Genomic DNA, 26,788 nt, shown 5'->3' on the forward strand with positions numbered 1-26,788 from the left:
CAGCCTAGAAATGAAAAAAGGTGGATTTTTTGTTTTCACAGACACTAAAACTTAGAGGGGCTGAACTTAAGGAACAGGAGGTGGGAGAGGCTAAACATCCTTCAATGTGAGGAAGAGTCCTACACGACAAGGAATGATACTCTGCAAATGCCAACATGCCTTCACTGGAAGATACCTCTGTTCTCTACTGATATGATAGACACTCACAGATATATAGAAAGAGAATTCCAACTTCCTAACTTTTGACTCACCTACACTCCAGCCTGGGCGACAGAGAGAGACTCCATTTCAAAAACAAAACAAAACAAAACAACAAAAAGACTGCAAAGATTAAATTACTTGGTTATTATGCAACCTTCTTCACTCTATAGGTGATGGGTTGTAAGTGATGTAGTGCATTATTCAATCTATTGTAGCCAATCACACCATCATAGACTTATGATGCAGGTTCACATCTCAAGACAACCAAATACACCAAGGACTACAACCACCATTACTACCGAACTAATCAGAAACTGAGGGCTGTTTTAAAGTTCTGATTGGATTTCTACTTTATACTATTAAACCATTCAAAAAAAGATAAAGAAAATAGTCATTTTATGTTGAAAAATTAAAGATAAAGATGATATTTCAGATCTTGATTGTTAAGGAGAGAATACTAAATGCAGATAGGTTTTGACAAAGATTCTTAGGTGATATGCTGGGTCAGCAGGAGAGAATTCTATAACCAGTTATCAATGACCACTGTGAATGTAGGAAAGGTGCTCATACCACATATTTTTCACCTGTTATAATTAAAATATTTTACATTTTTACAGTTATTCTTTAAAATTTAAATAAGTGAATCAATAAATATGATGTCTATAATACTGTCAGATATCATTGTATATTTTTCTGATAATAGGTGATGAATAATCCATTATTAGAGCAATTTTAATTGCTCATTAAGCATATGCCTTGATGGTGAAAATATAACCATGAAGGAATAACTAGGATCTAAAGAAAGAGGGTGAGAATGAAAGTGAAAGATTTATATTCTCGGTCAATTTAATTACTGTGATTTGGGAAGCACAATGCCCCAGAAACAAAGAATATTCTTCTTAATCTATGACCCATGACTTCTCTTCCAGAAAAAAAAAAAAAAAAAAAAAAAAAAAAAAAAAAAACTTTGTCTACAATGCACATTTTCATTGATTCTTATCTTCCCACTGTTGTAGCTAAGGTTTTAAAAGTGATCACTTTTATGTTTCTTAAAACCTTTTTTAAAAATCCAGGATGTGTTTAAGATTTTTCATTTCCTGAATTATTTTTGACTTCTGGGATCTGGAAATCTGATACTTCTGATTTTACCACAAATATTTCTGAGACTCTTTAAAGCCTGAAATTACACTAACTTTTCTTACAGTTTAAGTAAATGCCTACTCAGACCCAAGATCTCGATGTTCAATAGTATAAAGTTTCTCAGTGTATCTTCTCTAATACCCAGTGAATTTACAGTTTCATTGGTTAGCAAAATACTACTACTAGAATGCATTTTTATAATGCCTTCCAATTTGTAAAGTACTTCCTCTTCTGTAATAGTGAGGCAACAGATACGAAGCTAATAAACAATGCATATGAGTAGTTATACTATGAAAATATGGAAGTAGATCTAGAAGTAGATTAGATAACTAGAAATTAAAAGATGAATATTCTGAAATTCAGTACATTTGCCACTCAACATTGTGGCTATGCTTACTGTGTCTTATTTAGGAATAGTTATTATTCACTGTGAAACTGGTGAACCAAAAATATCAATTAGCTACCCAGTAAGATGAAAATGTCATTACTCTTATTATTATTTGAGTTTTGACCACATTCTTACCATACCTCTGAACCACTTCTAATCTCTCCCTCCCTCCTTATAATTTATAATCTGCTTTAACCAATTGAATGTGGTTTACTGAAGTTAAGAATATTAGATCTTCTAAAGACCAGAAAGATTTTATTAGGAGATGATTACAGCATAAATATTGTCAAGAATCCTACTAAAAATATCTATCTAGAGATGAGAAATTTTTCAAAACTTAAAAAACATGTACTATATCTCAGGAATTATTTTAGACTATGAAAAGAAAAATGTAATGAGGTTTCCAGAGATTCTCTTATAATTTAAAAACTTATGAAAATTCAAAGATCACATTGGGAGTAGATTTTTAACTAAAAGAATATTTTTAAAATGCAACTTGAAAAAATCTAATCATAAACCAATATCCAGAAGAAACTGCACTAAGTTTTTGAACATTTCAACCTTAGTTTTTACCGTAAAATTAATTGGAGACTTTGATGGGGCAGAGAGGTTTAAAAATATATTCACTAAAATATTAGTAAATTGAACCAAATCCAAATGATAGGTGTTTATCAGAATATTCTTCAAATATGACGACATTTAATCCTGGCCCCTACATTGTTCTTTTGAGACAATAATTGTACCTACTAGATAGCACTGGTCATCACATAGTTTTTCCAGTATAGAATCACTAACTCTTTGCTAAATAGTATCAGCAAACTACCACTACTAGGATGCATTTTTTTTTTACAATGCCTTTCAATTTACAAAGTACTTCCTCTTACCTCCCTCATTTATTCCTAGAAATATCTGAGTGAGATTGTAGTCAGGGTACTTCAATTTCTGTACTTAGAAATTGGGAATCAAGATGTTAGGTGATTTGACCAAGACTGCAAATGTACTGTGGAGCAGCAGATGGAAAAGAAACATAGGTAACCTACCTCTGGTTTTCCTGCTCTTTCCATCTTATTGTTCTCATCTTTGGTACCTCCTGTTAGCTAAAGGTGCCCTGATGAGAATGTGACAGCTTTTCAGCATAATGAAACACAGTATTGAAAGGAAAGTATTCTAATTTCAAGACTCCTTTATATATGTGAATTTATCTTCTAAAAATTGTCTACTAAAAAATATCCACTTGTATATTACACTCTTCTCTATTTGCTTCATGTTCTTCCACCCACAAGCTGTGTAACTATGGACAACTCTAGACATCATTCATTCATTCAGCAACTACTTAATGAGTGTCTACTGCTTGCCTGGTACTGTTCTTGATATTGAGGATGTAGTATCAGCAGTGAACAAAACAGACACAAATCCAGCTCCCATTTTAGTGTAAGGAGATAAATATATAATAAAGATTAAAGTATAAGTATGAATTAAATTAAAAATTTAATTTATAGTAATTGCTTTATAGTAAAGCAATTTTAATTATAGTAATTTTATAATTATAGTAAATTTTTTAATTATAGTAATTGCTATAGAAAGAAAAAACACAAGAAAGAGGAATAGGGAGTGCTAGAAACCTGAGGATTTGGGAGACATGAATGAAAAAGGAGATAAGGGCCTGGTGGAGATCTTGGGAATAGAGCTCATGGCAAAGCAGAGCTCTAAGACTTCAAGGTAAAAATGTACATGGAGGGGTTAAGGAATGAAAAAACTCTGGCCCAATAATAAATGAAAGTCAGCAATAATGGAGAACCAGATGAAATGAGGTATTGTGAATCATTTTAAGAACTTTAGTGTTTAAGTGTAAAACCTCAGAAGAAAAAAAATCATTTTCCAGTCAATAGCTAGATAGACATATTTTTTATACTGATTCAAAAGTCTAAGATAATGTTCCTCTATTTGTCTTCATTTACTAAATTCTAAATAAGAAGGATGAACAAGATGGCACAAATATAGTGCCATTAAATGGTGAAATGTAATTTAGCAGTGGCTTTAAATACGATAACTTAGGAACTGTAAAGTGTAAAACACATCTTATTTCAGCTAAATTCATATTCCTTGGAAAATGAGCAGACACCTAGTATCCACGATGAATTACACACTGTGGAAAACAATAAATATAATGTATTCATAGGAAAAGGTTCATATGTCGATGAAAATGTACTAAAACTGAAGTCAAATAACATGGCTTGAGTGCAAATTCGAACACATGTGATTCTAGGCAAATCATAGAACTTTTCTGAATCTCAGTTCTTCTATCTGTTTTGTCTCACTTCAAAGACTATCATGAAGATTAAATAAGACTATATGTTTATTTATGTAAAAGCACTATAAATCACAGTAGACCTAAAATAAATTTATTATAATAGCAGTGATATAATTCAGAAATACTCAAATGACAAAAAGTGAACTTACATCAGTAACTCAGAGTAACTGGCATTGTTTACCGCAGAGGATTTCTCCTGCTTTCTTGTGAAATAAGGACATTGCCCAGAAACACATTTAGAATTCCATCCAGTCTTGTTCTCCCCTTTTTTCACTCAGCTTACACATTTTCCCTGAGCTCCAGACCCATATTTAAAGAAGAGTACTGAATATGTACATAAGCATATACACTTCAAAATTAATATTTACCAGATAAAGCTTATCTTTCTACCACACTACCACCCCCATGTGATCCCTTCCTCAGTGAATAGAATGATCATTGAACCAATTTCTCAAGTTAAAAATTTGACAGTGTTCATGTACTCCTCCCTATCCCTCATAGTTACCATCCATTTTATGGCATTGATTCTAGAGTCAATGCTGAATGACTATAATCTTGGGAGAGCCAAGATTAATTTCATGGCTAGATTACTAGCCATGAGAGCCCAGCAATACCATGTAAGCTCTCTCTACTTCAGTTTTCTTATGTGTAAAATGGGTATTGGATGTACTATTCCATAGGGTGCTGGTGAGGATTAAATATATATGTGTGCGCACACAAACACACACACATACACTTTAGACAGTTGTGCACCAAGTGCTATGTAATTGTATTATGTGTACTATCATCAAAACTTACAGAACGACCTGCTGGCTCTGACATCCCTCTCTTCACCCATTCCCATCATCTCAATGCAGGCTTTCATCATCTCCTACTTGATGACATTTTTCCCATCTTCTCCATAACTTTTACCACACTGTAGTAGCAGACTGACTTGTCTGTCTCTGTTTCTGGACAATGGACTCCTTACTGCAGAGGCCATCTTTTACTCATTTTTGTATCCTTAAAGCCTAGTAATGGGCCTAGCACATGGTGGCTACTTAATAGATATTTTCTGGAAGAAAGAAGGAGGGGGAGGAAGGGAGGAAGAGAGGGGAAGGAAAGAGAAAGGAAGGAAAGAGAAGGAAAGGAAGGAGGAAGAGAATGAAGGAAAGGTAGATGAAAGGAAGAACGGGGAAAGAAAAGAAAGCAAAAGCAAGAGAGAGGGTGAGAGAGGAAGGAGAAGGACTAGCCAGCTTTCTTTTCAACAATTTCTTACTCATACAAAATTCCATACTTAAAAAACTCCTTCCATACTCTAAAAGAGTTATTCTTAAAAGCAGATGTTCACATTAAAGCATCCATTAAGAAGCTTGGTTGACTCCTGAATAAAGAATTAAAAAGAAAATTCATAGTGTGGAACTTCTGTTTTTAAATTATCTTTCCAAGTTCAACTTCTGCTACCACTTCTCTACCCATAAGTCCCGTACTCTAGCCACTCTGTCTTGCCATTCTCTAAGCCCATCAGAAATTTCCTCCACTCATTGCTTTCTTTGTTCCCTGGATTGCTCAGCCTCTTCTTTGCCTGGCAAACTTTTATTCATCCTCTAAGTCCCAGCTCAAATATCTTTTTCATGGTGAAGCTTTTTTAGATTCCCATAAATTTAGGTTTTCCACAGAATTTCATGCATCCTTCCATGGTAACACATAACATGGGGTTAAGTAGTTTATTTTAAAATATAATGATATAACACATAGAGTCTGATGTTCCTTAAGATCAAGGATTGTGTCTTATTTCCATAACTTCTGACGCATAAGGGGCCCTCTATGGCTATTTCTTGAATGGATGGATGAATGAATGAATGAATGAATGAATGGAGGCACTGACTTTTTCCATTTTGTTCTGTGAAAAGCAGTGGTTCCCAAACCTCAGTCTTCAGACAAGGGTCACGCTGATTCCAAAAGAATCACTGGGCAAGTGAATTAAAAAATATTATCATCAGAGATTATGAATCAGTAAATCCTAAATAAAGCCCAATAATCTGTATTTTAACAAGATCCTCAGGTAAAATCGCTTGTGCCAGTTTTTCCCTGCACAAATATGTCCAGCTAAAGGGATGGGAGCTGAAAAAGAGTTCAGGCTCCTTTCTTCGTGCCAATTTTGTGTTTTGTAAGAGAAAGGACAATAGGTTCTAATATACAATAAATCACTGTGGACACTAGTGGGGACTTTTTAGGAGGATTCTGAATGTAATTAGAAATAAAGAATGTATTGGTCATATAAGGAGTTAACCTGTAACAGTATACAAAAGTGAGTTGTGAAGATCTTTTTCAAAGTAGTTCGTCATAATTTTAGGATATTTTAAAACAACTGCTGGAAGATAGGATTTGAACAAGATGTCCTTATACATACTTGCTTCCAATACACAACTAAATATTAATTCCAAGAAATAACTGTATGTAATATTTTGCTTAGCACAATTCAGCTAAAATTCAGTTGTATCAGAACACCAGAAATTGAATCATTACAAGTATTTTGAGTTTCAAAATGAAGGTAGTACAGGAATGTGTTTAAACATTAAGATCAATTAGTCTTCAAAGCTTCAAGTCAATTTCTCACAGTAGGGTTTTCATGTATACTCATTTTAAACGGTTTATGAAATTATTACTCAGAATCTATAACAGAAAATATGAGAAAGCTTTGAAAAGCTTCATAAATTTAGATACTTTTCCTATCTCTGATCACATCAAGTGCTTCCATGCACCAATGCCTTTATGCTTGTTACCATCTCTATCTCGCCAGTTCATCCCTTCTCCCTTCTCCTGGCAATATCCACGCATCCTTCAAATACAGCTGAAATATGCAGTCATTTATAAACCATATTTGGCATTGCCTCATTTCTAGAATTTAATAAAATAAAAGCAAACCTCTGAGAGTGAGAGAGAGAGAGAGAGAGTGAGAAAGCTGCTTTAAAAATTAAGAGGTTAAATGCCCAGATCAGTAACTTCTAAGTTAATAAAATATATGTAGCTAAAAAGGAAATACAGCACCATGGAAATGAATACATAGGCACTGTATGTATACGATTACATAGTCAATGTACAATAGTCAGTATAATTTCAAGTTCAATGTAAAGCCTAGAGTTTTGGGGCCAAGCAAACTGTAGGATCAGAATCCAGGGCCTGACATTTATCAACTGTGAGAGTTTAAGCGACAGATGTAATATCTCTCTGTTTAGGTCTCTTAAAGTGAAAACAGTACTAATTTGATCCCATTTTATATGGCATGAGGATTAAATTAAACAATGAATGTGAAAGGATAGCCCTGGATGCAAAAATGGCTGAGAAATAGCCAATGGGAGACAGTTAATGATGTGGCCCAGGAAGTGTCATGGTGTCTAGACTTTTCTTGAACTAGAGGCAATCTATTTTCAGCACATACTTCAATAATGTAGTTATTTTTCCCACCAAAAACAGTAATTTCCCAGGTAGAATGCAGAATAAAGAATGTTGATCAAGTGGAATACAGACAACACTAATGTCTGAAGGTGCTATGAGGAAAATGCAGAGGGCCATTTCTGAGTAAGTAATGCTAGATCCTAGCAGCAAGGAGTGAAGAAAGCAAATTGTTCCTATTAATAAAATGAATAATGTTTGTAAAATGAAATTTGAGGAAATGCAGAGGCTAGTGTTGGTTTGTAAATACATTTTAAAACAAAATATGGCCAGGAGCGGTAGCTCATGCCTGTAATCCCAGCATTTTGGGAGGCCGAGGCGGGTGGATCACCTGAGATCAGGAGTTCAAGACCAGCCTGGCCAATACAGTGAAACCCCGTCTCTACTGAAACTACAAAAATTAGCCGGGCATGGCGGCAGGCATCTGTAATCTCAGCTACTCAGGAGGCTCTGGCACGAGAAACACTTGAACCCCTGAGGCAGAGGTTGCAGTGTGCTGAGATTGCATCACTGCACTCCAGCCTGGGGAACAGAGTAAGACTTTGTCTCAAAAACAAACAAACAAACAAACAAACAAAACACATGTCTATCCCACTTCATGCACTTAACCATTCAGTCAGCATGCATTTACTTAACTCCCACTTGGTGTAGATCTCTGTGACTATAATGGGAAAGATGCCCAAGGAGCCTGTGGCAGACATCAGCCAGGATGCACAGAAAAGGACTGGCAGAGCCTGAATAACAAAATACAAATATAAGCTCGACTAGCTCTATCTTCTTTGTTTAAACAAGTGAAACCACCTTAGTTAAGCATAGTTAGCCCTGTGGTAATGAAAGGGAACTTGAAACTAATATCAGGATAGTTTGGTTACACATAATTTGCCTTTTAATTGTCTAGCAAGGTTTCACTAGCGTTGGTATAGTCTTTCTCAATACATATTTTCCCTTTTCACAAAATTCAGAATGTTCCCCAAATATTGTTTTATAGTGCTTTCTAAACTAAATATTCATTACCTATCCATTGCAGTATCATTTCTGGTATCCAGAATAATTATATCAGCTAATCAATATACCATTACAGAATATAGTTTGGCAACGAAGTTTTCATACCAGCCCATCTGTAAGGTCCTCAAAGCAATTTGTGAAATAATAATTTAAAAAATTATCAAGGAATAGTAATCAGGCTCATTCATTAATATCCTTCTCCTTTATTATTGTAGATTGTATATTTTATCTGAATTCCCAGGTTTCTTAAGATAAATAATGTTTTAGCACTAAGCTTTAAACATAGACTGTGTATGATTGACTAAAGATCGAAAATGTTTCTGCTAGAATCTAAGTCTGAAAAAAAGGAGAAATAAAACCATTTGGAAGTTGCCTGTAGTGTGCCTGAACTCGGTAGAACACCATGACCCAGGGCATTGAAAGACAGAAATATTTTAGGCAATTTTTGTTTTAGAAAAATCACAAGCCCATTTGGTTTGAAGCCATTCCTCCTCCAACTTTACTTCATACAAATAAATAACACAGAAAAATTGAAGACTGTAAAGTAGGTGTAGAAGAAGCCTCGAATGACTTTTAGTGGAATATTATGTACCCAAAACACAAGGGGTTTAAATTAGTGCCTTAAAATGTTCCATTTACCACACATCACAGGAAGTAAGAGTCTGTTTTTGGTTTCTGTTCAGCTTCATTCCTCCAAATCTGTGACCAGCTGAACTACTTGTTCCAGGTCATCAAACTCCTTAATAATTTAAACTCCCAAATTCAGATTGAGATAGAATATGGCTGGCTACAGATTGCTGGAAGTTCATGTAGAAGAAAAAATACTGCTATACATACAGTCACATGGACATGCATATATATCAACCATGAACATACACAATTTCTTCTGAAGCACAGAGGAAATTGTTATTATCACAAATATAAATATAAAGAGGAATTTTAATATGTAAGCCAACATATGGCAACTATGCCAAACCCTGAATTAACTTTCAAATTTTAAATTCTTTGCAGTCTTTCCCATATGAACCCAAGCCATTTTACCTCGCCTCAGATCTCTGGTTGACATATGGCCCTACCCTTCTACTGGCTGTAGATAAAATAAAGTAGGCCTGACTTTATCAATATGAGCTCTATAGAAAAGTCAGTTCTGTAAGATATTATTACATAAAGAGGAAAGAGGTTCATGGTCAAACTGGGCACTACTTAGTTAAATAAAGGTAAACGCGTTTTGGGTTTTTGTTTGCTAACTAGTGGGTTTTCTCACAAATGTTCATATTTGTGCATTGTTCCTAAGATGTTAATGTACATTGTGAATTGGGAAGTGGGTGCAGAGTCAACACTAAAAGTGACAGCACTAAATGTGGCTTTTCCCGAAGGTATTTGAACATCTCATGAAGGTGTTATAAGCTACATATAGTGAGAAACTGCTAAATATTTGCATTTAGGAGCCCCCAACACACCAGTTTTTCCCTTCCAGCACCCTTTAACTAACTCCTCCCCACTCCCCTAGTTTTCATTCCTCCCACAGTCCAATAAACTCCAGGTGCCCTCATGCTGCTCGGGAACCGTGTAGTGCCTGGAGGCTAATTTTCTTCCAAATGTAGGCAATTGTTCAATTTGATTCTCTCAATATGTTTTTTCTTTATTTATAACAATAACAAAAGTTAGGATTTTTTGTTGTTTACTATACATTAGACAAGGGATATGCCTTATAATTTTTCATATTTTTTAATTAAAAATTTTCATAATACAACATCTGGTTCATATGAGACACTATGTGTAACATGTATATTAATTAATTAAAATAACCCAGCAAACAGATTAAGAATAATGGTATAATAAGTATATTAGTATCTACCTGTGTTCCTCTCCTCTCCAATCCTCCTGCTACCACAGGTAACAACAGTCATAATTTTAGGATATATTTTCCCTTGATTTTTATATTTTTAAATGTTTTAAATATGTATTTTTCACTACACAATATTTGTTTACTTTTGCTTATCTCTAAGATATTTAAAAGTAGAACTGTACTCCACGTAATCTTCAATGACTTGATTTTTTCCCTAAGTAATATTTTCTAGGATACAGCAAAAATGTGTATACAGCTGGAATTCATTCTTTTTTGCTGCTATATAGCATTCTATTGCATGAATACACCAAATTTATCTGTTTTCCGATTAGTGTACATTTAAGGGGTTTCTACCATTTTACTATTACAAGGAGTAATACTATGAATATTCTTGCATACGTACAAGATTTTCTTTAGGGTATATAATTAGAAGAAAAATAATACATTCTATTACATGAGACTGTTAAACTTTAAACACAAATATCTAAAGCAGATTGTACCAATTTATATCCCCACCAATTGCATATATTATGTGTGGATGCATGTGTGTGTATATATGTATACATAGACATGCATCCACACATAATATAAATATATATGAATACTTATTAGTCCTCATCAATATCAGTTGAGGTTATCTTATTTGGTGGATACAAGTTTAGAACTGTTATCAAATCTTAGCGAATTAAGTCTGTTATCATTACATATTGATCCTATCTTTGCCACTTAATTCTTTTTATCACAGATACATTTTTTTTCTGATATTGATATAGCTATCCTAACCTAACTTTTCTTTCCGTTTTGGTTAGTATTTGCCTGGTATGTCTTTTTCTAATTTTTAAAGTTTTTTGTCTTTACATTTCTTGGTCTTCAAAAGTAACATATAAGCAAATTTTTTTACCAGCCAGTTTTAGTTCATATATGTTTACTATCATCACTGATATATTTGAGTTTGCTACCCAAAGCGTGGTCTTAACCTGGGAACTCATTTGAAAGGTACATTCTCGGCCCCACTAGACCAGCTGCTGTAGCTATCCAGCTGAAAAATCAGGAACTCTATCCAAATTTGGTTTGGGTTGAGTCTGATGATGTCACAGGGGCATACACAAAGAGGGCCTAAAAACATTTATTCCTCACATAATGAAGCTTACAGGAAAACGTAGGTTGTATTGAATTAAATCCAAAAATGGCTACAAAGATACAGGAAAGGCAATTGGCTTGGTGTTTTGTGTGGAGAGCAGCGGGCACTAGGCTTGGCACTGTGAGCAGGATGTCTAGACCACAATTACCACCACCAGAAGTCTGTTTTCTTTTAGATTTGTTTTTTTTTTTTAACGGAATCTAATGCCTGTTGGTGAGCTTTCTCTTTGAGCTGTGCCAGTTTGTGCTGCATCTGCTGAGTCCTACTAAGCCTTTGTTATAGGTTTAACAGGTCTAATTCAGATGTTATAACAGGCATTTAGAGCCAGATTATGGTATTGGAGCCCTTGTTAAAGTGACCCTTGCTGTTGTGCTTTAACCCAGACCTATCTGTGTGTCTCAGATGGACTCATATGTCTTAATCCTAGCATAAGCTCAGGAACTTTTACTCTGGGCCCCATGGTCATATGCCCCAACCAGGTGTTACCTCCATTCTATAGCACACTCAAAGGAAACACTGATATCCACTGGGTGGTCACTTGCCTGGAAAAGTAGTTACTGTGTGGCATGCTGAAGTCACACTCCTAAATGCAAATAGCTCATACCTTTGCTGCTGCTGCTGCTGCCTATGACTCTGTCACCAGAAAATATCCTGATCCTCAAGGTTGTAAGGAAAATATCCATTGCACCCCTGTGGCATGGTTAAAGGCTAAAATCTACCACTGTGATGAGAGAGGCTCCTAAAGCTGATGGTGCTGGTTAGAGATTCTCTTGAAGAATCTCTTACTTAAAAATATGAGTAGAGTAGAGAGTACCTCCTCACCTCCAAAGCAATCCCATAACCACCAAGATGGCCAGCTAGCAGGCAGGCAAGAAGGAAGGAAGAAATAAAGGAAGAACCAAAAAAATGAAGGAAAGAAAAGAAAGAAACCTGGATACAAGAGGAAGAAACAAACAAAACTGAAACAGAGATCCACAATTTGGCCCAATTGGAAATCTAAAATTTACTTAAAGAATTTACATGGGAAAAATAAGAATACTGATCAGCTTCTGCACATCTAAAATACAAGTTCTAAATTAACTTTAAAAGCTGCTGAAATACATCAACTGGCAACTCTTATGGCCTTCATCCATACTGTGGCCTAAATTAGTTGTACCTGAGGCTCCCACTAAATTTAAACAAAGTACACCCTATAATCTTAGGCGAGTTGCTGAACATAGAGAACAAAGAGTTATGTGTCATCTTAATTGCCAAAATCATTGCCTTGCCTAAATTCCCATGATCATAGCATCCATTGCTTTAACATATACCAAAGTAGAATGAATGCTTTAAGCCAATAGCTAATAAACTAAAATTAAATTTAGTGAATACTGCCTAATGTAAATTAATGTAAATTAAAAAGAAACTTCAAGAATTAAAATCATTACATGAGATCTATTTCAAGGAGAGTGACTATCCCCACTGCTTCTCTATTTAACAGCCCTATTTGGCCTGTTGACAAAGTTGGAAAAAATGAATGGTGCCTCACAGTGCTCAGTCTTAAAACTGTGATCTCCCTCATTAAGGCACTCATACCCAATATGATTGAAATATTACTGGCTCCATCTAATCAGAAAATGGTGCTTTTTTTTTTCTTTTTGGAGATGGAGTCTTGCTCTGTCACCCAGGCTGCAGGCTGGAGTGCATGGCACCATCTCAGCACACTGCAGCCTCCACCTCCCAGGTTCCAGTGATTCTCCTGCCTCAGCCTCCCAGGTAACTGGAATTGCAGACCCACGCCACCATGCCCGGCTAAGTTTTTGTATTTTTAGTAGAGACAGGGTTTCACAATGTTGGCCAGGATGGTCTAGAACTCCTGACCTCGGGTGATCCTCCCGCCTTGGCCTCCCAAGTGCTAGGATTACAGGTGTGAGGCACTACGTCTGGCCCAGATTTTTGTATTATAGATCTAGTTAGTGTTCAGGGCCTATTTCAATAGACTTCCATCACAATTTGCCTTTACCTTCAAAGGGACACAGTACATCTGTTATCAGCTAAATTTTGTCTCTCCAAAATTCATATGCTGAAGTCTTAACCCTCAGTAAGTAGCATGTGACTATTTGGAAATAGGGCTTTTAAAGAGGCAATTAATGTAAAATGATGGCACATGGGTGATCCCTAATCCAATATGATTGGTGTTCTTACAAGAAGAGTTCAGGACACAGACAACACAGGTGGAGGATGAGAGCTAAAGAGAGAGGCCTCAGAAGAAAACAAACCTGTGAGCACCTTGATCTTGCACTTTGAATCTCATAGACACTCAAAAATAGTATTTATATATTGTCTCTACAAGACAAAAGGTTCCCAGAATTCTTTAACCACAGTTTCAAACTTGTACAAGGAAGTGTTTCTGCCAATGATCAGTCCAGGCAGCCAGGCCATTGAAGGGCACAAGAATCCATAAAAATATGCAGATGGAATGGATATTGCATGACTGTCTTAGTCTGTTTATGCTGCTCTAACAAAATACCTTAGACTGGGTAATTTATAAAGAACAGAAATGTATTTCTTACAGTTCTAGAGGCTGGGAAGTCTAAGATCAAATTACCTGCACTGGTGTCTGATGAGGGCTGATCTCTGCTTCCAAGATGGCACCTTGTTGCTGTGTCCTCCAGAGGGGAGGAACACTGTGTCCTCACGTGGAGGAGAAGCAGAAGAGCAAGACAGCACTCCTTTCAACCTCCAACCCTTTTATAAGTGTGCTAATACCACTCATGAGGGCAGAGCCCTCATGACTTAATCACCTCTCAAAGGCTACATCTCTTAATACTGTTGCAGTAGGGATTACACTTCAACATGAATTTTAAAGAAGACAGAAACACTCAAGCCATAGCAACAAGTGACCAAGGCACTCATTTCACTTCTTGGCATACACAATGTGGGACTTTTGAATAATGCTTCAAATGGAACTGTCACCTCCCTTACTGGCTTCAGGCTATAGGCCTCACAGGGTACCATAATGGCTTATTTAAGTTCCAAATCCATTAAATTAAACACGGTGCATTTCAGTCATCAGTAATATATTAGGAGTGAACTGTAATAATGAATCAAACTCCACTTATTTTTAACATTTTGCTACTGACAACTTTTAAGCCTTACCCTCCCTTTTCCCCTTCTGCCACATATCTGGGCAAGCTGAATAAGAAAGCATAGGTTTTTCTTCCCTTGGCACCTATGGAAAGTTTAAAACCTCACAAAGGAACGCTGACCCAGTCTCACCAGTAACCACCTTGAAAACTTCAAGCCAGTTTCCTTTTCTGTCCCTCTCAAGACATTTTTGGAAGGCTTGGGAGCCTCCCTGCTTTCCCCAGCAAACCTCATTGTATGAGTAATAAACCTTTTCATACCCTCTTATGTGTGAGTGTGTGTGTGTGTGTGTGTGTGTGTGTGTGTGTGTGTGTGTTTTCATCAGTCTTGACATTTGAACCAAACTTTGTGGGGATGGGGGGGTGCTCCATTCTGCATTGTCAGAGTGGCCAGTCAACTCACTAAATGAGAATCCTCTTGTTCAAAACCATCTCCAAGTGAATAAAGCATTAAGCAGTATTCTAGAACACTTTACTATCACTCTCTCTTCCCAACTAACATGTTTTTCTTTAGTTCTGTTTCCTTTTTAACCTATAAATAAGATAGCACTATTTTTAGTACTTTATAAACACTATGTTTACCAACATATTTGAGCACCATTTCTTTTTTCTATCTCCTACTTGCTGTCTATCGTCATTTTCTTTATTTCTTTCAGCAGTTCTTTCATCTTACAGCTTCCACTGTTGTCACATCTTTGTAGATGATCTGCCTGGTCTTTATGCCTGCGTTTACGAGCTTCTCCTTGGTTTTATGCTATTTCATCACAAAGTGTGAAGGTGTACTTTTTTTTACTAATTTATCCTGCTTGGTATATGCATTGCTTCCCTGCATGTGGATTCATGTTTTTCATTTATTTTTTGCTATTATTTCTGCAAATATTCACTCTTTTAAATTTCCTCTGTTTTAATTGTCTGGTAGTTCCTTTGCCTTATATTGAATCTAATTCTTTCCTTCATATTTCTAAAACTTTCGTATATATTTTTGTCTTCTCTCTGTACTGTACTCTAGATGACTTATTTTGACTTATCCTCCAGTTCACTACATCTTTCTTCAGCTTTGTCTGATCTGCTATTTAATTTGATTTTTTTAAAAAAGCAATTTTATTTTTTATACCTACAATTTCTATTTGGTTTCTTTTCCAAATAATCCTAGTAATTTCTTGAGGCCTTTGCTTTTGCATTGTAGATTCTGTTTTTTTCAAATATTTTTAGACATTTCATTTTTAGTTATATTGTGTTCTCTGCTAATTTCAAAATCCAAAGCCCTTGGGGAAATCTTTTTTCTTTTTGCTGAACTCCAGTCATGAATTTATCTTTTTGGTGGTTTTATTGATCTTTATTGTGAGCTAAATTTGCTTGGGCTTAATCTATGAAAGTCTTACAGTCTAAATACTAGTTGCTATTTTCCAGAGAGAATTTGTACCACTTCTGCTAAAAGCCAGGAGTTGCTGTCCACCTGGAATCACTTGAGTTCACTTTAAAGATTCCATATTGCAACCGACAGACTGCATTGTCTCTTCTTTCTTCACTAATATCAGCACTTTTTTTGAGGCAACCTCACTTTTCCAGCTTGTTCTCCAGTTACCGTTCAGTGGTCCTATTTAGCCTAAACTCACATATTAATTTGCATAATATGTGTTTGTTTAGGAGGTGATTCTTGGAGATTTTCCTAACTCCTTGAGTCTGGCAATGCATTGCAAAAATGCATGTTTTATTTAGGATCTAGTAATTTGTAGCAGAAAGGCCTTAAGAATTTACCTTACTTCTATAAGCAGAAATTTAAAGATTACAATTTCAGCGTCTTATAGTAGAGATACTCAGGAGTAGGAATAAGATAACTCATGCTCCAGAAGCAATTGCCTCCTCAGTCTATACATCACAGGGACAGCTCTTTCATACATTTAAGCAGAAATATAAGATTCATCATTATATAACGTTTTCAGATTTTATTTCTTGCATTGTCTTGAATTATATTTTAAAATGTTTTCATTTTTAAAGTGATTGTGATTATCTCTTTTGCTTGTTCATTTTATTTTATTTTACTTTTTGTTTCATTTTAGGGCATTCAGCACTAACTTTCAAAAAGCCTTGGTATACTGGTAATAATTACTAAAGAAATACTTCCCCAAACTGTTTGTGTTCTTATTATAATAAACTAAAAAATAATTAAAACTCTTTGTCTGGTTTTGTCCATCTGGAAAGTTGATTTATACCTTGAAGAAGATTAGTTTTAACTCAGCATTTAGTAACTACTAAATTTTCATTTAACAGTACATCTTTCCTGAGCTACAGTTTCTAATTGGTATAATTATTGTACAGAATTTTGAGTAGCTATATGCCACCTTGGTGGTTTATCATATAACTAGTAATTATCATTATAGCAGCAAAACAGTTTTGAAAAGCAAAATTAGTTTAGTGGCAATTAAATTCAAAAATCCATTCAAGAAAGCTAAGTAATAACTCTAATTGAGTCCTAAGTAAAATGAAAAACTTCAAAACATAATATCTTTAAGCATCTTGTAGAAAAGTGACATAGCATCTTTGATTTTCTTGTTTTGTTGCTCTTTAGCTATAAAGATAAAAAACTGGAGCAAGATGATTGACTAGAGATGCTTAGCACTCATCTCTTTGACAAGAAAGGACCAAGGCAATAACAAATAAATAGCTAAGATTTGACTGGAGTGTCAGAGGGAGAGTACTGAAGTGCAGTAGGGGAGTGGAGACACATTTGCAGTGATTGGAAGTCCAGGAGGCCATCACCTCTGCTGTCTTGTCTCCACCACTTAGACCAGATTGGCCCAGAGATAGGAGGGACTTCTAGTCGCAGGAAAAAGATAAGCAGATGATCCCACCACTCTCCAGTGCCACTGAAAACACATTCTTACTACAGGAGAGTCTCCATAGTGCTCAACAAGCTTGGAGCCCAGTTTGGAAAGCTGCTGGGAATTCATGCAGATGCATTGCCTCAGATTAGGAACACGAGGTGTACACTATCTCCCCCTCACCAACCCCTGTGAGACAAGGTGCTGCAGCATGGTGCTATCTGAGACCAGAGCCACCTCTGGAGTGACCCCTCCTCTGGGAGCCAGAGAAGCTGTGATTTGGCTGAGTGGGTGTCTGTTCTCTAGCCTAGCAGCTGTGTACCCACATCCTAGACTTAAGAAATAACCTGTGGGCCATATCCAGCAGAAATATCCCTAGACCAGCCAAAAAGCCGTAAGAACACATCCTGAGCCTGAGAAATACCCCTGTGGGCCAACGAAGCAAGCACATTCCCAGGTTAACTGGGCAACCATTCAGATGTGTCCTGGGCCTGAGTAACAGCCCTATAGGTCACCCCAAACAGACATGCTCCCAGGCCAGCCCAGTAGCTATGTGCCCACATAGTAGGACTGAAAAACAGCCCCTCAGGATGCTTCTGGCAAGAATATCCCCAGGCCAGCCAAGTAGCCTTGTACCCCCATCCCAGGCCTGAGAAATAGGCTGGGATGGGGGTACAGCCTTGTAGGCTGCCTCTGACAAACACATTCCCAGACCAACCAGGCAACCACATGCCCATGATTCCAGCCAGAGTAACAGCCCCATGGCCTCAACCCCAGGGAGCAAGACACAAAGTCAGCCAAACCACCATGTGTGTACAAATGACCCTAACCTGACAGACAGCCTGGCAAGCCCATTCCTGGAGAGCCACACCACAGATTCTCTTAGCCTAAGCGGTTGATAAACTTGCAAATGACAACAGTATGTATTACAGCTAAAGAAACTACTTTAAAAGTTACACTACTGCATCGAGAACCAAGGCCAATATACCTCCATCAAACCAACACCCCAAGGCCCATTTACACAAATAGCTCTTTCCACATGAAAGCTATTCCGTAAAAGAGAAAAGGCAACTTTTCTACCACATGCATAGAAGTCAACATAGGGATACATCAACCTTGAATAAGCAAGGAAACATGTCACCTCCAAAGGAAAACAATAATGCTTCAGAAACAGATCCCAATCATAAAGAAGTATATGAAATGCCAGAAAAAGAAATCAAAAGAATATTCTTAAGGAAGCTTAGTGAGCTACAAGAGAATATAGGTAGATAAATCAGCATAATCAGAAGAGTGATTCATGATTTCAATGATAAATTCAGTGAAGTTAGATATAAAAAAGAACCAAATAGAAATCCTAGAGCTGAAAAGCTCAGTGAATGAAACAAAAATTTAAAAAAAATTAAGAGCTTCAACAACAGACTAGACCAAGCAGAAGAACTTCTGAACTTGAAGACAAGTCTTTTAAAATAGCAAAAGCATATAAGAAAAGAAAAAGAAAGCCTATAGGATTTACGAGACACAATTAAGCAAACAAATTTTTGTATTCTGGGCATTCCAGGAGGAGAAGAGAAAAGAAAAAGTGAGGAAAACATCTTTAAGAAAATAATAGCAGAAAAGTTTCCAAATATTGTGAAAGAGATGGACATCCAGGTTCGGAAAGCTCAAATAACCAAATAGATTCAACTCAAACAGGTTCTCTCCAAAGCGCATTATAGTCAAATTGTCAAAAGGCAAAGACAAAGAAATAATTATAAAAGCAGCAAGAGAAAAACAGTAAGTCAATATAAGGGAATCCCCATTAGCTGAACATATTTCTCATCCAAACCCTTATAGGTCAGGAAAGAATGGGATGATATCTTCAAAGTACCAGAAAAAAAAATCTGTCTGCCGTAAATATTATACTCAGCCAAGCTATCATTCAGAAATGAAGGATAAATTAAATATTTTACAGACAAGCAAAAACTACGAAAATTTATCACCACTAGACCAGCCTTACAAGAAGTGCTCAAGGAAGCTTTACGTGTGGAGTGAAAAAATAATAATCACCATCATAAAAACATACAAAACTATAAAGTTCACAGGTAGAAGAAGGAATCAAAGCTTATCACCACAGACAACAACCCAATCACAAAAATAAACAATAAGAGAGGAAATAAGGAACAAAGAATATGGTGAAAAATAAATAAATAAATAAAAAATAAAAAGAAAAGAAAAAACAGACAACAGTCAATACAATGGCAGAAGTAAGTCCTCACCTATTAATAATAACCTTGAAAGTAAATTAATTAAATTCCCTATTTAAAAGGTATAGACTGACTGAATAAAGGGAAAAAAAAAAAAACCCCAACTATATTCTGCCTAAAAGAAACTCAAATCACATATAAAGCCATGCATAGGCTAAAAGTAAAGATATGGCAAAAGATATTCATGCAAATATCTTTTTTTTTTAATATCTTAATTAAATTCCCTATTTAAAAGGTATAGATTGACTGAATAAAGGAAAAAAAAAAGGCCCAGCTATATTCTGCCTAAAAGAAACTCAAATCACATATAAAACCATGCATGGGCTAAAAGTAAGGAGATGGCAAAAGATATTCATGCAAAAAAATCTTCTTTTACAGATTTTAATTTCAAGTCTGTTTTGTCTAAGTATAGTTATTCTTGCCCACCAAAAGTGGGCAAGAATAACTATACTTATAACAGACAAAACAGACTTGAAATTAAAATCTGTAAAAAAAGAAAAAGAAGGACATTATATAATAATAAAGGAATCAATTCAGCAAGAAAATTTAACAATTACAAATTTATATACACTGAACACCAGAAACAAAAAAATTCTTAGAACTGGTATATAAACTCGTTGAATTTGCAGAATACAAAATTAGTACATAAAATCAGTAGCATTTCTATACATGAACAACAAACTAGCTAAGAAGTAAATCAAGAAGGCAATTCCATTTATAATAGCTACAAAAATAATACTTAGGAATCAATTTAACCAAGATGAGAGACCTCTACAAGGAAAACTACAGAGCACACAGAAATTATAGAAGACACCAACAAATCGAAAAATTCCTAATGCTTACGAATGAGAATTAATATTGCTAAAATGACAAATAATCCAAAGCAATCTATATATTCAATGCCATCTCTATCAAAATATCAATAACATTCTTCACAGGAATAGAAAAATGTCCTAAAATTTGCATGCCATCACAAAAGACCCTGAATAGCCAAACAATCTGAAGCAAAAAGAACAAAGATGAAGGTTTTACTCTACCAATCCTGAAAGTATACTACAAAGTTGTAGTAACTAAAATAGCATTGTATAAGAACAGACACATAGACCAATAGAATAGAATAGAGAACCCCCCAAAAATCCATATATCTTCAGCAAACTGATTTTTTGACAAGGCACCAAGAACACTCACTGCAGGGAAATGACAGTCAATAAATGGTGCCAGGAAAACTGCATATCCATATGCAGAAGAACGAAACTAGACTCTAGCCTCTCACCCTAAACAAAAATCAACTCAAAATGGATCTGAAATTATAAAACTACTGGAAGAAAGCAGGCAACATGCTTCAGGACATTTGTCTGGGCAAAGATTTTATAAGACTTCAAAAGTACAGGCAACAAAAGCAAAAATAAACAGGATTATATATATATATATTTTTTTTAAAAAGTCGTCTATGTAGCAAAGGAAACAATCAGCAAAGCGAGAAGACAACCTACACAATGGGAGAAGATATTTGCAAACTACTCATTCACCAGGGGATTGTATCCAGAATATACAAAGAATTTAAACATGTCAACAGAAAAAAAATTTAATTAATAAACGGGAAAATAATCTGAAAATAGATTTTTGAAAAGAAAGCAAATAAATGCCCAATAAACATATGAAAACGGTATCACTTATTATCAGGGAAATGCAAATCAAAATCACAGTGAGGTATTATCTCACCCAGTTAGAATGTCTATTATTAAAAATATAAAAAATAACAAATGCTGGTGAGGATGCAAAGAAAAGTGAATTTATACACTGTTGGTGGGAATATAAGTTATGAAATGGATGGGAATTCAAGTTATTAAATGAAACTAGGTGTCCAACAACAGATAAAGAATATGTAATATGTACAAAATGGAAAAATATTCAACAATAAAAAAGAATGAATCTTGTAATTCTCAGGAACATGAATGGAATTGGAGGAAATTATGTGGATGAAATAAATCAGGAGTAGAAAGTTATATACTGCATGTTTTCACTCATATGTGAAAGCTAAAAAAAAAAATTATCTCATAGAAGTAAAAAGTAGGACAGAAGATGAGGCTAGGAAGGGCAAGGTGAAGGGAGGAATATGCAGACGTTTGTTAAAGAATACAAAATTACAGCTAGATAGGAAGAATAAAGTCTAGTATTCTACAGTACTGTAGGATTAATATAGTTACAACAATATATATTTTCAAATGGCTAGAAGGTGTATATTGAATACTACCAACACAAAGAAATGAAAATGTTTGAGATATTGGATATGCTAATTACCGTGATCTGATTCCAATATATTATATGTATTAAAATATTACTATGTACCCCATGAATATATACAATTTTGTCAATTTAAAACATGGAATTAAGAATACTGTACGTTCAATAGCAAAGACCTGGAACCAACCCAAATGCCCATCGACGATAGACTGGATAGGGAAAATGTGGCACATATACACCATGGAATATTATGCAGCCATCAAAAACGATGAGTTTGGGTCCTTTGTAGGGACATGGATGAACCTGGAAACCATCATTCTCAGCAAACTGACAGAAGAGCAGAAGATCAAACACCGCATGTTCTCACTCATAGGCGGGTGTTGAACAATGAGAACACATGGACACAGGGAGGGGAGCACTACACACTGGGGTCAGTTGGGGGGAAATAGGGGAGGGACGGTGGGGGGTGGGAAGCTGGGGAGAGGTAGCAAGGGGAGAAATGCCAGATGTAGGTGATGGGGAGGAAGGCAGCAAATCACACTGCCACGTGTGTTCCTATGCAACAATTTTGCATGTTCTTCACATGTACCCCAAAACGTAAAATGCAGTAAAATAAATAAATGGAAAAAATAAAAAATAAAAAAAATAAATAAAAAAAAAAAAAAAGAATACTGTACGTTAACGTTTTATATGAAACGATTATAAAATGTTGAAGAGTATGTAAAAATGACAAAGTGACCTTCATATTTTAGTAGACTCTAACATGGTTTTTTCATATCTCCTTAGGAGAAAAATTAATTTCCACATCTTATTTATTGCCACTTTTCAGGGTTGAAAACAAAATGTAAATAATTTTATGTGACTAAAATTACCAAGGCATCTTTCTGCCATTTCCTGTAATAATTAAAGGCTTAAGTGTAAAACCCAAAACTATAAAAACTCTGGAAAACAACCTAGGCAATACCATTCTAGACGTAGCAAACACACAAAGATTTCATGACAGGGACACCAAAAGGAATCACAACCAAAGCAAAAAAAAAATGACATATGGAATCTAATTAAACTTAAGAGCTTTTGCAGAGCAAAAGAAATTATCAACAGCATAAACAGACAACCTACAGAATGGGAGAAAATATTTGCAAACTATGTTTCTGACAAAGTTTGTGATCCAGCATCCATAAGGAAGTTAAATTTGCAAGAGAAAAATAACCCCATTAAAAAGTGGGCAAAGGACATGAACAGGTCCTTTTCAAAAGACAAACAAGTGGCCAAGAAGCATATGAAAAACAGCTCAATATTACTATTCATTAGTGAAATGCAAATCAAAACCACAACAAAAAATGCAAATCAAAACCACAGTGAGATACTATCTCATACCAGTTAGAATGGCAATTATTTAAAAGTCAAAAAACAACAGATGCTGGTGAGGTTGCAGAGAAAGGTAATGCTTATACACAGTTGGTGGGAGTGTAAATTAGTTCAACCGCTTTCAAAAGCAGTATGGTAATTCCTCAAAGATCTGAAAACAAAACTACCACTTGACCCCATAATCCTGTTACTGGGTATATATACAGAGGAATAGAAATCATCTACCAAGACACATGCACATGAATGTTTGTTGCAGCATTATTCACAACAACAAAGACATGGAATCAACCTAAATGCCCATCAATGACAGACTGGATAAAAAAATGTTGTACATACATACCATGGAATATCATGCAGTCAGAAAAAAGAATGGGATCATGTCTTTTGTAGGACCACAGATGAAGCTGGAGGCAATTATCCTTAGTGAACTAACACAGGAACAAAAAATCAATTACCACATGTTCTCACTTACAACTGAGAGCTAAATGATGAGAACCCATGAAAAAAAAGAAGGAAACAACAGATACTGGGGTCTGCGTGAAGGTAGAGGGTAGGAGGAGGAAAAGGAGCAGAAGAAAGTAAAACTACTGGGTACTAAACTTAACATGTGGATGATGAAATAATCTGTACAACAAACCTCATGACACAAGTTTACCTATATATCAAACCTTCACATGTACCCCTGAACCTAAATTAAAAGTTAATTTTTTTAAAGACTCCATGGTATATCTTTTTCCCATCTAGCAGATTTTTGGTTTTGAATTTTATCTCCATCAAAGTAAACGAACAGTCAGTTGGGCATGATGGTTCATGACAGTAATCCCAGCACATTGGGAAGCTGGGGCAGGTAGCTCACTTGAGGTCAGGAGTTCCAGACCAGCCTGGCCAGCATAGTGAAAACCCATCTCTACTAAAAACACGTGGTGGTGAGTGCCTGTAGTCCCAGGTACTTGGGAGACTGAGGCAGAAGAATTGTTTGAACCCAGGAGGTCTGAGAGGTTTCAGTGAGCTGACATCGTGCCAGCCTGGGTGATGGAGTGAGACTCTGTCTCAAAAAACAAAACAAAGAACAACAACAAAAAAAAAAGTAAATGAACATTGTATAAATTTACTTTAATAAAATTTCCACTTCTGGTTACCATGACGTAACTGGTAGTGAACTCACCTTTTTGCCATAAGCAACAACACAAAAGTTCAGGGTTGTGATTGGCGCATATGAGTATTATGTTTGCCTGGGCATTCTCCTTGGAGGCACATTTTAATTATGACACTGGGAAATCAAGCCCAACAGCGCAGAGTAATCTCTCTGAGCTGAGAAGTCAGTGACTGTAGCTCACGGTAACTGAAACAGCAGTAATATACAAGGTATATTACTTTGCTCACAGATATGCAATCTGGGCAGGACCCAGAAGGGACACCTAATTTCTGTCCCACCCAGTCATCTCGGGCAGCTTGAAAACTGGGCTGAAATCATCTGAAGTTTTTGTTCCCTTGTGTCTGGCGGTTGACACTGGAAAGATTCAAACTGTTCGAGTCTAGGAAAGCTGGAGTTCCTTGGGTCTTTGCAACTCTATGTGACCTCTATATGTTGTCTCTTCAGCACAAAGCTTTAGGATAGACAGATTTCTCATGTGTCCACTCAGGACTCCCAAGACATATGTCTCAAGAAAGGGAAACAGGCAGAAGCTGCATTGCCTTTCCTAAACTAACCTTTAAGGCCATTCTGCTTCTCATCCAACACACTAGAAGTGAGTCACTAAGACTGGCCCAAAATTCAAGGGAATGGAATACAACTCAGCCAACTCTTGTGGAAGAATGTCCAACATTTTGCTAACATGTCTTAAAAACCATCTCAAGATCCAGAAGTACATCCAGAAGCCTTAAATGGAGATGGAAATCTAGATTCATACAAGAGATAAATTGATACACTGGGATAAGAAGATGGAGCAGGACAAAAAAATGGTTTTCAGAAATATATAATTGCTGAGTTATAAAAGTGTACTGAATACAAAATGTAGGCAAAATTTCATACTGTCAGCTTTAAAGAAAGATTTAGTCAAACTCCTTGAAGAACATGGTCTTTGAACTATTAAAATGTCTTAAAGAAAGACAACGTGGAGCATCTTAAGGATGAATTAGCAAGGTGATCAAGAACATCAAACTGGGCTGGAGTCTAGCCAGAATGGAAGTGGAGGTAGAAGGAGTCAGAGAGTAGTGTGAAATTAAAGTTCAGAGGATACCTGAAGAAACATAGAGGTACAAACAAATTTTGAAAATGGAAACATCTGGTCTTGGATGATCTCAGTCTAGAAGAACTAAATAGTGACAATAAATTTATATTACATATTTTTTAATTCCAAGGAAATTTTTTAATTCTTTAAGGAAAGTAATTCAGTTCTCCCCCCTAAAAAAATAGATTAAGTATGAAAGATTTTTAAGAGGTCTGTCTTTATATGGAAAAAAAAGAAGATAGAAAATTAAGCATGAATGTGTACCAGGAAGAGATGGAATAGGGACTTAACAACGAATGGGGAGAGAATAAAGAAACGGAGTTATGAATAAAGTATAATTTTCATTATCCATAAAAATTGTGAGTCCTCAGGGAAAAGAAGGAAAAAAAGGGGAAATTTTATTAGCAAAGTATTTCATCTAAAGGAGTATAAAAGAAATTATTTGGCAGCAGAAAAAGACAAGATGTTTTTATTTTGACAAGATGATCTTTAATTTATCAAACAAGTTAATTAAATATATTTAATATTAATACATGTTAAATAATATTGTATTGTAAATACAATAACAATATTCTAGCACATTATTAATATGCTAAGATTTCAGCACAGCTATTGGTTAACACTCGCTCAATATCTTTTTATAAATTAAACTAAAATCACATAAGCCATGGATTTTAAACGTAAATGTAAGAGACCATACACTGGTATACAAAAGATTATAAGTTGAATAGATTTTTTGAAGCACATTTTGAAGTAAGTGTTAAACATCTCTGTTACATGTTTATTATATATCTAGTATTCTCAAAAGAATGAATAATGAATTCAGTAAAAAGGTCTGTTGTTGTATAAGGTGAATGACATTTTATTTTATTATTTTTTGAGTGTGCAAAAACTAACATTTTGTTTATTTGCTGTAGCTTACCTTGCTTTCAAAAGACCATTCTCACCAGCTTCTAGTGGTTTGCAGTAGTTTCTTTGTAGAAAATATTCAGTTAATTCAAAATCCACTGTCTAAAAGTGATAATGCTAGCACCCACTGTTTAAGTTTGGACTAGCTATCCTTACTTCTGAAGACTTAAGCGGTCTTTTCACTCTCAGGTGAAAAGAATTTATTTAATTCTCCTTTCTGTCTCCCTGATGGAAGCCACAGCCCTATTCCGATTCACTAGTTTTTTCCTGCAAGCCATGTGAGGAGCTTGAGAACTCCAGCACCTTTCTTCACACCACATACAGCCTGTGAATCTATCTTCAGCACCTGCCATAGTCATTGCTGCTCTGCTGCTTG

General features: G+C 35.6%; 1 pseudogene; it reads left to right on the forward strand.

The window, feature by feature from the left end:
- Positions 1-3,368: 3,368 nt before the first annotated feature.
- The window catches only part of LOC116563115, a 35,195-nt pseudogene continuing 11,775 nt past the window's right edge, over positions 3,369-26,788 (forward strand).

Source organism: Sapajus apella, unplaced genomic scaffold, assembly GCF_009761245.1.
Source record: "Sapajus apella isolate SASKATOON/1434 unplaced genomic scaffold, GSC_monkey_1.0 scaffold34, whole genome shotgun sequence".
NCBI classification, from domain to species: Eukaryota; Metazoa; Chordata; class Mammalia; order Primates; family Cebidae; genus Sapajus; species Sapajus apella.